Source organism: Trichechus manatus, unplaced genomic scaffold, assembly GCF_000243295.1.
Source record: "Trichechus manatus latirostris isolate Lorelei unplaced genomic scaffold, TriManLat1.0 scaffold00185, whole genome shotgun sequence".
NCBI classification, from domain to species: domain Eukaryota; kingdom Metazoa; phylum Chordata; class Mammalia; order Sirenia; family Trichechidae; genus Trichechus; species Trichechus manatus.
This window is the reverse complement of record NW_004444121.1, coordinates 2,048,563-2,059,155: the sequence shown is the minus strand read 5'-3', so window position 1 is coordinate 2,059,155 and position 10,593 is coordinate 2,048,563. Positions and strand designations below refer to the sequence as shown.

At 50.1% G+C, this 10,593-nt stretch overlaps 1 protein-coding gene across 1 annotated transcript in view; it reads left to right on the top strand.

Moving 5' to 3' along the window:
• The first annotated feature begins 6,561 nt into the window (after window positions 1-6,561).
• Window positions 6,562-10,593, top strand: part of SLC45A4 (solute carrier family 45 member 4) — a 39,832-nt gene continuing 35,800 nt past the window's right edge. Inside the window, exon 1 of the mRNA XM_004387365.2 lies at window positions 6,562-8,854. The gene's annotated coding sequence lies outside the window, so the exon portion shown is untranslated. The remainder of the gene's footprint in view (window positions 8,855-10,593) is intronic.

Genomic DNA, 10,593 nt, shown 5'->3' with positions numbered 1-10,593 from the left:
CCCCCCCCCAGAGCTGTGTGCGCCTGTCCCCAGCCAGTTGTTGGGTTTTAGGACGGCTTCCAGGGAAGAGAAACTGAGCCTTCTTTCTCCCTGGCTCCCTGTGGTGCTCAGGGTTCCTCACTGGTGCTGACTGCCATCGATGGGGCCGCTGTGCTCCAGTAAAATCCACAGGGTTTTCACAAGCTGATCTTGGGAAGTAGATGGCCAGGCCTTTCTCCATGACTGGAAAGTTTGTAAAGGACCTGCAGCTCTGCTGGCAATTCTAACGTTTCCCGTCACAGATGGAAAAATGGCTTCTGGAGTCGGGCGTACCCGTGAAGAAAACACAGGCCCCCTTGGGTTGATAGTGTTCATCTGCAAGGTGGTCTTTGTGCCCTGATTTTCTATGTGGCCTCTGACTTCAGCGACTGAAAGGCCATTACTGGGGCGTCTCCACGCCCGCGGGCGGCCCGTTGCGCAGCGGGTGTCCCTGCTGCTGTGTGTGTGGTCAACATGGTGCTGGGCTCGGGCGAGCCTCGTACCTGTCGGGGCAGCTGCGGGGATGGTGTAAGTCGCCTTCCAGTTATGGTTCTCACACCTGGCTTCCCGTTTGCTTTAGGTCCCCTGGAGCCCCTGCCTCCTGTCATGCTCTGCCAGCCACTGGGGTCACACATGTCTCGGGGTGGGGGGTGATAAACGGGGAGGTCAGAGTGTTGACAGAGCTGCTGGTGGGGCAGTGGGACCTTTTCTGTGGGGGGAACTGGGAAGGTCCTGGCTGGGGAAGGTTCACTGGTATCTGTGATTTGCAGTTGAGGAAGCGGGGCCAACGAGAGGTGTGCCTGCTGGTAGATGAGAAGGGCAGGTTCCCCCTCACCCAGGAGTGCTTAGGACCCCAGGGACCCCACCCCACACTGAGAACACTGGCCTGTGCTGTTTACAACAGTGTTAATACCTAAAAAATAGTTAGAGGCAACGCTGAGTCATCTGGAGGGGCGGTGACTCTTGTGTTCAAAGGTTTACTAGTCCTTGAGTAGTTAGCGTGTGTGTGCTCATGTGCGTCTGGCAAGTTTACTTAGGTTGAGGCATGCAGTTTAGGGCGGAAGAATTTAAAATTTCTCATCTCTGCTCTTCGTTACTATTGACAAACGATTTCTGTATCTGTTCGGGAGAGAAGTGGCTTTTCTTCGGGCGCTCTGATTATCTTGCTCTTCACACAGACGAGAGGAATTTTTTAAAATCGGTTTTCTTTATTTAATAGAGTAATTACGGCTCGGTTTGACATTCTGGCTTTACTGCTTGTGAATTCATTTCTTTTGAAAACCACTTGTGTGCTTGTGCTGGCTGCGGTGCCTGCAGTCCAGTTGGGGGGGGGGGGGGGGCTGTGTGCTGGGGCTGAGCCCAGGCCTGCAGGCTCCTGCCGGACGGACGGCCCCCTCCCTCTGCCCAGGACGCCGGGAATGGGGGGCGTCAGATCTGGTGGAGCTTGAAGGAAGAGCTGCAGAGGGAGGGGGCAGGTGCCTCAGAGGACGGCAGTGATTCCCAGGGGGTGGCCAGGGTGGGACCACCTGCTCACTGGCCAGGTGTGTGTGCCCATGTGTCAGGAGGCACCACGAGAGGAGGGATGAGCGAGGACACTGCCCGGCACATCCCCTCAGAGCAAACAGCCTGGGGGAGGGTCGCAGCCACACACTGTCAGAGAGCTGTGGTCCTGCCTGGCCCGGGGCCAGGAATGATGTCACGGCTGAGGCCTGGACCATGAGTCTGGGGGGTGTTGAAGGGAGGAGAGGCCTGCTGGAGGGGAGGGGGGGCAGGGACAGGCGGGCACGTAGAGGAAGGGGGGCCAGGCCGGCACACGGGGTCACAGGAAGGAAGTCCAGAGAGGTGGGCTGGGCTGTCCCAGGATGGGGCTGTTCATGCTTGTTGCTGGGACACTAACCCCCCACGAAATACCGTAAATAGGCTGACTTGTTACAGTGTGGCAGTTGGTCCGCTCACGCCCTGGGGCCCCTTTTCAGATTTTCCTTCATTCAGTCCTTTGATACTCAGAATATTTTACACACGCATGTGCACACACAGTCACCTTGCCCCTCACCCCCCACACATACATACACACACTGTCACCCTGCCCCTCACCACACACACGTACACACACCGTCACCCTGCCCCTCACCCCCCACACACAAATACACACACCGTCACCCTGCTCCTCACCACACACACGTACACACACAGTCACCCTGCCCCTCACCACACATGTACACAGTCACCCTGCCCCTCACCACACACGTGCACACCATCACCCTGCCCCTCATCACATACATGTACACACACACCATCACCCTGCCCCTCACCACACATGTACCCACACACTGTCACCCTTCCCCTTGCCACAAGCATATACAGTCACCCTATCCCTCGCCACAAGCATGTGCACACCATCACCCTGCCTCTCCCCACACGCATGTACACACACAGCCACCCTGCCCCTCACCACACGTACACACACACACCGTCACCCTGCCCCTCACCCCACACACATACACACACAATCACCCTACCCCTCACCACACATGTACACACAGTCACTCTGCCCCTCACCACACACATGTACACACACCGTCACCCTGCCCCTCACCACACGTACACATACATACCGTCACCCTGCCCCTCACCCCACCCCACACATGTATACACAGTCATCCTACCCCTCCCCACACGCATGCACACACACCATCACCCTGCCCCTCACCACATGCATGCACACAATCACCCTGCCCCTCCCCCCCCACATACATACACACGTATACAGTCACCCTGCCACTCCATACACAGAAACACACAGTCACCGTACCCCTTACAGTCACTGCCGCATACACGCGCACAGTTACTCTGCCCCTCACCCACTTCCCCTCCACCAACACCAAACTCACACCAAGCTCTGATCACAAAGGAGTAGAAAGTAAAGGGACCGGGAGTCTGACACATGTACTGTTTGTGTTTCTGAAGTGTCCTGGCTGTGCCTTGTGACAAAAAACACTCAAAGGCTAGTTTACTAGAAGAGTTACGGCAGAGTTTAGTTTATTTTTTTGTGGAAATCATACAGGTAACAAAACATTTACCGTCTCTGCAGTGTTCACATGTGGAGTTCCTTAGTTAAACTTTTGATCATTTGTATCTGGGTGACAGCTGTTCAACCCGGGACACCTTTGAGAGTGGACAGTGGGCGTTGTTAATAATTACACCAGCCTGGCAGTTGTAATCTGGGTTTGTCCCTGTGAACCAGGCCAGGAGATCATCCTGTCTACAGCAGCGTGGCTCACACTTGGCTGTGGCGCAGGAGCATGGGCCCTTACCCCGATGATCTGATTGGGTAGATCTGGGGCAAAGTCCAGGAAGCTGCATTTCTAAACAGGCACCCCCAGCTGTTCTGACTGGGAGTGAATCACACCGCTCCATGCAGGTGTGTGGGAGCTGTGTGTTTTAGTGGTATGGAGAAGTCACATGTCTAGGTTAAACTTACACTCATCAAATCAGCTGTGAATTTCATTAGTTCACCTATCCTAGACCAGAGACACGTTGAGTGAGCAGAGGAGACTAGCCTGGGTTTGCAGGAGACACACATAATACCTAACCAAAAAGAACCAACCCAGTTGTTAAGTTGATTTTGACTCATGGCAACCCCACGTGTGTCAGACTAGAGCTGGGCTCCATGGGGTTTTCAGTGATTGATTTTTCTCAGAAGCAGATTGCCAGGCTTTCTTCCTAGGCACCTCTGGGTCAACTTGAACTTTGAACCTTTCAGTTAGCAGCCGAGCATGTTAACAGTTTGCACCTCATCAACAGAAAAACCAAACCCATTGCCATCGAGTCGATTCCGACTCATAGCGACCCTGTAGGAGAGGGTAAAACTGCCTTATAGTTTCCAAGGAGCACCTGGTGGAATGGAACTGCTGACCTTTTGGTTAGCAGCTGTAGCACTTAACCACTACACCACCAGGGTTTCCTTGCAGGGACTCCATAATGCCTAGAGACGGGTAAGTTCACGATTAGATGACCCCAGTGTGTGACGGCATCACAGCAGCTGTTCGCTAGTGTCATAACATTCAACACGAGCGCATCTTAATTCCTTTCTTGCCAGAGTTTTTGGTTACATCTTATTTTCCCTCAATGTAAGAACACAGCACTGATCTTATGTTAGAAACCACTGAGACTCCTTAAATGCTTTTTCAGGAAATAACCACGTAAACAGATTTGCTAGAATGCCTTTTCCACGCTTACCACAGCTACTTTGAACTTGCTTGATTTGATTTTTTTTGTTTTTAAGTAATAATTTATTGTGTACTCGTGGAAGTTTACACAGCAGTTTAGGTTTCCGTTCAACAATTCCTATACAAATTGTTCAGTGACGTCAGTCACATTCTTGACAATACATGAACATTCTCATTACTTCCGTTCTGGCTGTTCCGTTTCTGTGAATCTAGTTTCCCTGCCCCCTTACATTCTCATCTTTGTTTTAAACTAATAGAAGATTTTTTAAAGTAGCACAGTCTGATTGAGCTGAAAGGTGACCTCAGGGGCTAGTTTTGGTTCAAAGCTTCAGGGTTTAAGAGTATTTCAGGGAATAGTCTCAGGAGTCTTCCAGTCTCAGCTGGTCCAGTAAGTCTGTTTTTTATTTTTGTTTTAGGAATCTGAGGTCCTGGCTTGATTAGATTTTAGATCTTTTTGTACCCTTGGTCTGAAAGCTGTTCCTTATCACATAACTGCTGTTTGCTGGCCTCCCTGGCATCCGCGCGGTCTGTAGGTTAGGGTTCTTAGCCTGGTCGTCAAGAGGCATGACGGTGATACTTGAGAGGACCGTAGTCGTAAGTATTCAGCAAGGCCGCCAGTGAGGTTAATAGGTAACTTCTTTTTAGAAAAATGTTTGTTATCGTCATGGCTCTTTTGAGGGTGGGGGCACCTACATTTGTTTGTACAAAACAGCGATTGCAGCAAACAGGCACCATAGAGCATCGGCCATACGTCTGCAGTGCCCGTAACACGGTGTGTGAGCGTGCGTGAGTGCAGGAGTGTGCGTGGGGGCCGTGAACGGATCGTCACGCTGCAGAAACGCGTTGACCCCTTCCTAGACTGCTGTACGGGCATCGTGGGTGACGAAACTTTATGGCCATCTTCCCGTGGAACAGTGACTGTCGTGTGGACCCCGCAGGCTTCAGCCAACCTCCGGGCACCTGTCAGACGTTCTTCTCCAGTCGCCGTTTTGACTAGAGTAAGTCTACGCAGCTCTTCCCACACCGCAAATGTAGGAAGTCACGTGCTTTGGCACCAGTCACCGTTAAATTAGAAGCAGGACAATAGAGGAAGTTGTTGATGGGAACAATTGTAGTTTTACTTACCCGAGCGCATCTGCAAATCCTAACAAAATTGTTGTCCCTGAGCCCGTCAGCAGCCGCTGGAGCGGGTTCCAGAGGGAAGCGTTTTCCTCTCTCTGTGCCAGGGAAGACTGTCCTGGCAGTTGGGCTGGTCTTCTGGGGAGAAGACGGGGACTCGGTTACAGCTCACTGTTAAACCTCTCCACGTGTGTGGACAACTCAGAGGAGGCTCTTGGGAGCTGTCTGCAAGGGGCAGCGTGACCCTCCTCAGATGGTCCCGCGCGCTCTCGAGGGCATGGGCGTTTTAAATCACGCACTTCAGAAGAAGACGTTTTCACGTTTTTTGAAATTAAAGTTAACAAATGCTCTAGCATCATACGCAGTGATCTCCTTGAAAACAATTTGCGTGTTCTAAGAATACCATTTTGTGGGTAGTACATTTGGTTTTAAGGAGCCCTAGTGGCGCAGCAGTTAGGAGCTCTGCTGCTAACCAAAAGGTCAGCAGGTTGGCAGTTCAGTTCCACCAGCCGCTCCTTGGAAACCCTACGGGGCAATTCTCCTCTGCCCTGTGGGGTCAGTATGAGTCTCAATCGACTCGATGGCAGTGGTTTTGTTTTGTTTTGTTTTTTTGGTAGTGACACAACAGTTAAGCACTCTGCTGCTAACCAAAAAGTCAGCAGTTTAAATCCATCGACAGCTCCATGGGAGAGAAGACCTGACGATCTGCTCCCATAAAGATTACAGCCTAGGAAACCCTGTGGGACAGTTCTGCTCTGTCCTGTCGCGTCTTTATGAGTCGAGTTAACTTGACAGCACACAGCAACAGCGCACCTGGTTTTAGCAGTTCCTAGGTGGTACAGACGGTTAATGTGTTCGGCTGTTATCGCGAAAGGTTAGGGGTTTGCGTCCACCCAGAGGTGCCTCAGAAGAAAGGCCTGGCAGTGTACTTTCAAAAAAAATCAGCCATTGAACACCCTGTGGAGTGCAGTTCTACTCTGAAACACATGGGCTTGCCATGAGTCGGGGTTGACTCGCTGGCAACTGGTGTTTTGGTTCCAGCTGGTTTTATAGTGGAAACCTTGGTAGCGTAGTGGTTAAGAGCTACAGCTGCTAACGGAAAGGTCGGCAGTTTAAATCCACCATGTGCTCCTTGGAAACCCTATGGGGCAGTTCTACTCTATAGGCTCACTATGAGTTGGAACCGACTCAATGGCAATGGGTTTGGTTTTTTTTGGTTTTATAGTACCTGATTGTTCTGTCTTGTAGAAGGCATTCTGAACTGTAGTGGCACACCCCTGCCCCCATACACTCTGCTGATGGCGCCACACTCCTTCTGTTCTCAAAGCTGCTTTTCTTTTCTCATGAATGGAGCGCCACTGGAAATGGCTGTAGAAATAGGAGACGTGGGGAGAGGCCAGAAAGGGAAAGATTTTAGAATCTTTTTCCAGAGTCTTTTGTGCCCAGGAAAGGTGAAGCTGTATGGGTCCTTGTTTCGAGACCCTGAGCGAGTGCTGTGGTTTGAGACTGAGGAGGTCCTGGAGGACCAGCCTGGTGTCCTTGCTACCCTCTCTGAGGGACTGGATGATCAAACCCCAAACAACGCGTGAACAGACTCTGGGACACAACTCATGGTAAAGTTAAATTGGAGACTGTGCAGTTTTGATAACGATGAGTAGATTTCTTTTTAATTTGGTTATATTCTCATTTTTGTACATTCTCACTCAGCCAGTACAATAATTCAGTGTGGTAGCAGCTTACAGAATTAAGACAGAAATCAGTAGCCTTAACTGAATGGGAAAGGACGCGGGGACTTTCCAGGGTGATAGGAGTGTTCTCTGTCTTGACAGAATGATACGTTTTCACTCTATGGAACATGTACCTGAGCATATAAGCACAGGACACTAAATAGCCTTCATGTATCAAGTACACTAACCAGTTAGAAACTATAAGAGAAGAGAAAATCCCAGTTACTGTGGCCACAAAAAAGATAATTAGGAGTAAATTTGACAAGAGTGGAAAACCTATAGAAAGAGTACTCTTAAATGCTCTGGAAAGACACCGAGGTAGACTTGAACAAAGGGAAGGACATTCCTTGTCCTTGGAGCGCATGACTCAACAGCCTAAAGATGCCAATTTCCCTACGTTAATTTATAAAATTAATGGAATCCCAGTAAAAATATCAACAAAGTCTTTTCTAGAGCCAGCCAAGCTGCTGTTAAAGTTTATATGCTCATAAAGTTCTTGCAAATAAATATGCAAGAATAATTCGGGAAGTGCTGGAGAAAGAATTAATGGGAGATGACTAGCTTCTAGATAGTAATTAAAAGCTAGTAAAGCCTTTATACCTGAAGCATTGTGTTATTGGACATGAGTAGCCAGGCACACCTGGGAACAGAATAGAAAATTGAGAAATAGAACCAAGTGCAAATGGAAGCTTGGTCTGTGATGAAGTGGGAAATCTTAAAGTGCTGGGAATGGACTTTTATATCAGTAATATTGAGACTATTGGATGGCCACTGGGAAAAAGATAAAGTAGATCTTTACCTCATACCATACAGAAAAATTTAGATCAGAAATCTCAGCTGTATCTATTCTGTTTTCCACTGGAAACTAATGCCAGAGTTGAACGCTCTGCAGCCCATCACAAGTACTGGCTGACCTGTGTATCCTCCTCAGATGGGTTAGGACTTGCCCGTGCATTTTCCACGCACAGTGGGACTCAGGAGCCCTCCTCTGGGCCTGGCTCTGCAACACACAATGACACCTGGTCTTGGGCTCTCACCGGTAGACCACCAAACTCTCCTTCCAGAATGGTGAGGGGCCCACCCGTGGTCTCCGTGGCCCTGTCCCCCACTCTTAGATCTTTAGGCGGCCCTATCTTCACTCTTGCACAAGGTGATGTGACCCTTATTTCTAAATGTGGGATGCTTACACTTCTAAACTATTTTGTAGCATCCCATAAAATGCTTATAAAATTCCCAGGGCTTTGTGGAGATGAATTTTATGGAAACCGTAGCTCTGCCAGGTGGTGCCCTATTGAACTGACGGTTTGGTGTTGGCTTCCAGGGTGCTTGGTTTTAAAACTTGGTTTGGCAAATCAATACTTGTCTTTAAAGAAACGCAGAGTATTTGCTGACAGGAGTTGATTTTTTTATTCTGGTAGCTAACTTAGCCTTGGTTAAAGTGACTGTTTAGAAAATGACCTAAACTTTTTAAAAAGCTTTGCTGCTTTTGGAAATTTTGAAAACTTGCGTTGGTGTTACTACCCAGATTGATAAGATCAGTGGATAAGTCCAGGGAGGTATGCAACACTTGGTAGATGCTTATACTCATGAACTGCCACTTAAGTACGAGCGGACAGAAGGTGCTAACCCTGTTTGTCGTTTCCATCAATATAGACGACAGCGACGTTCCCCGTGTAAAAACTGTGTACTGTGCCCGCAGCGTTTGCACTGTTTCTGCAAAGGAAGCCAGCTGTGTTCATGCCTAGACTACTTGAATAACAGGTAAACCCCAAGCGACGCCCATGCCATTTCACGAGGACAGAGGTGATACCTAACGCTGGTAGCTGGCCACCCAGGCGCGAAGGGAGGGCAGGGCGGTGGCATTCCAGTGCAGACAGCCTCTTAGTACTTACCAGTGGGTAATCTCCAGTCATTCATTCATTCCTGGTCATTGGGCTCCTGCGGTGTGGCAGGGCACAGCGCGGGAGGGCCGGAGAGCCAAGGTCACAAAGCAGATGAAAGTAGTGTGAGGATCTCTTCTGGAGTCTGAGAGCCCTTTGCCCGAGGGCAGGCTCAGCGGTTCTGCGGAGATCTTGAGAAGAGCTTGGGAGACCCCATGTTGCTCTAGCTGAAGGTGGGAGAGACCCGGGAGCAGAGGGGGATGTGAGGCTGAGGAAGCTGGCGGGGCCGGATCCCAGAAGCCCCTTTAAAGGGTGAGCAGGGGCCATGAGCAAAGCTGGGCTTCATGGTGTGAGCTCTGGGATCCAGGAGAAATGCTTTGTGGGACTGCTGAGGTGGTGCCCTCCCTGAGTCCCAGGGACCCCCATTGTGGATACTTCACCTGAGCAGTGGTGAAGAGAGACGACTGAGTTTTCTGGTCCTCTCTGGGGAAACTTGGGCTAATTAAGACCATCATTTGGTTAAGTGAATACTAAACTAGATATATTTTTATTTAAACCAGTTGTTGAAAAAAATTGGGCTCAGACGTTAGCCCACGGAGCCTCGTGAGTACACAGCATGCACTTCCCTTGTCTGCTTTCACGGTCACTTCAGATTGAACTGACACTGTGTAGCTGCAGCCCTGACTCCAGACGCGTGGGGGGCTTGTGTCGCCCCGTCTTCATCTTGCCTTGCATGGGGGCATCGACCTCATTTTCCAGAAAAATTTGTCGGGAAGTTTCTAGTTAGTTGTATTCTAGGCAGCCACTTTAGTGTGCTGTGTTCATCCAGCTGAAGAGTATGGCCCAACGCCGGGTTTTTGGAGCCAGGATGGTGCAGACTCCAGGACTGGGGGGATTCCAGAGCCCCCGAGGAATCCCAGAGGGCTTGGGAGTCTCTGAACCCCTAGGTGTTAAACTCAAAATTTTGCCTGTTAAGCTCATTGCTGTCGGGTCGATTCTGACTCATAGTGACCCTGTAGGACAGAGTAGAACTGCTCCACAGGATTTCCAAGGAGCAGCTGGTGGATTTGAACTGCCGACCTTTTGGTTAGCAGCTGAGCTCTTAAGCACTGTACCACCAGGGCTCCCAAAATTTGGCAGTATGTACATTTTTCTGGAGAGGGGCTATAACCTTAATGATTTGATTATCACAAGGTTTTACGGCCTGAAAAGACCAAGGAGCGCAGCTCACAGAACCTGACCACGAGATCCAGGTGGCTCTCGGGTTGACTTTGAACTTGCTGCTGCTCCTGCCCTGCCCCACCCTCCCTCCAGTTCTCCTCTGCCAACATTCCAGGCAGGATCTAGGGTTTCCCTTCCCTCTTAGTCGCACCCCCTCCACCTTCCTCCTCCCACCCCCACCGTGCTCCCTGTCGTCATATGTGCAGTCCCCGAGCAGCCTTGTGGCCATATTGGGGGTGCAGGTCCGTTTATCCTACATGCAGAGCCAGTGATGATTGCTTTTCCTCTGATCCTGTCCTCCATTGTTGTCCTGATCTTTATCCTTCCCCCAGGATTAAAGTCTATACAAGAAAACGTTGTTTCTCTGGAAACTGGATTGCACTGTTTCCACAGATCCAC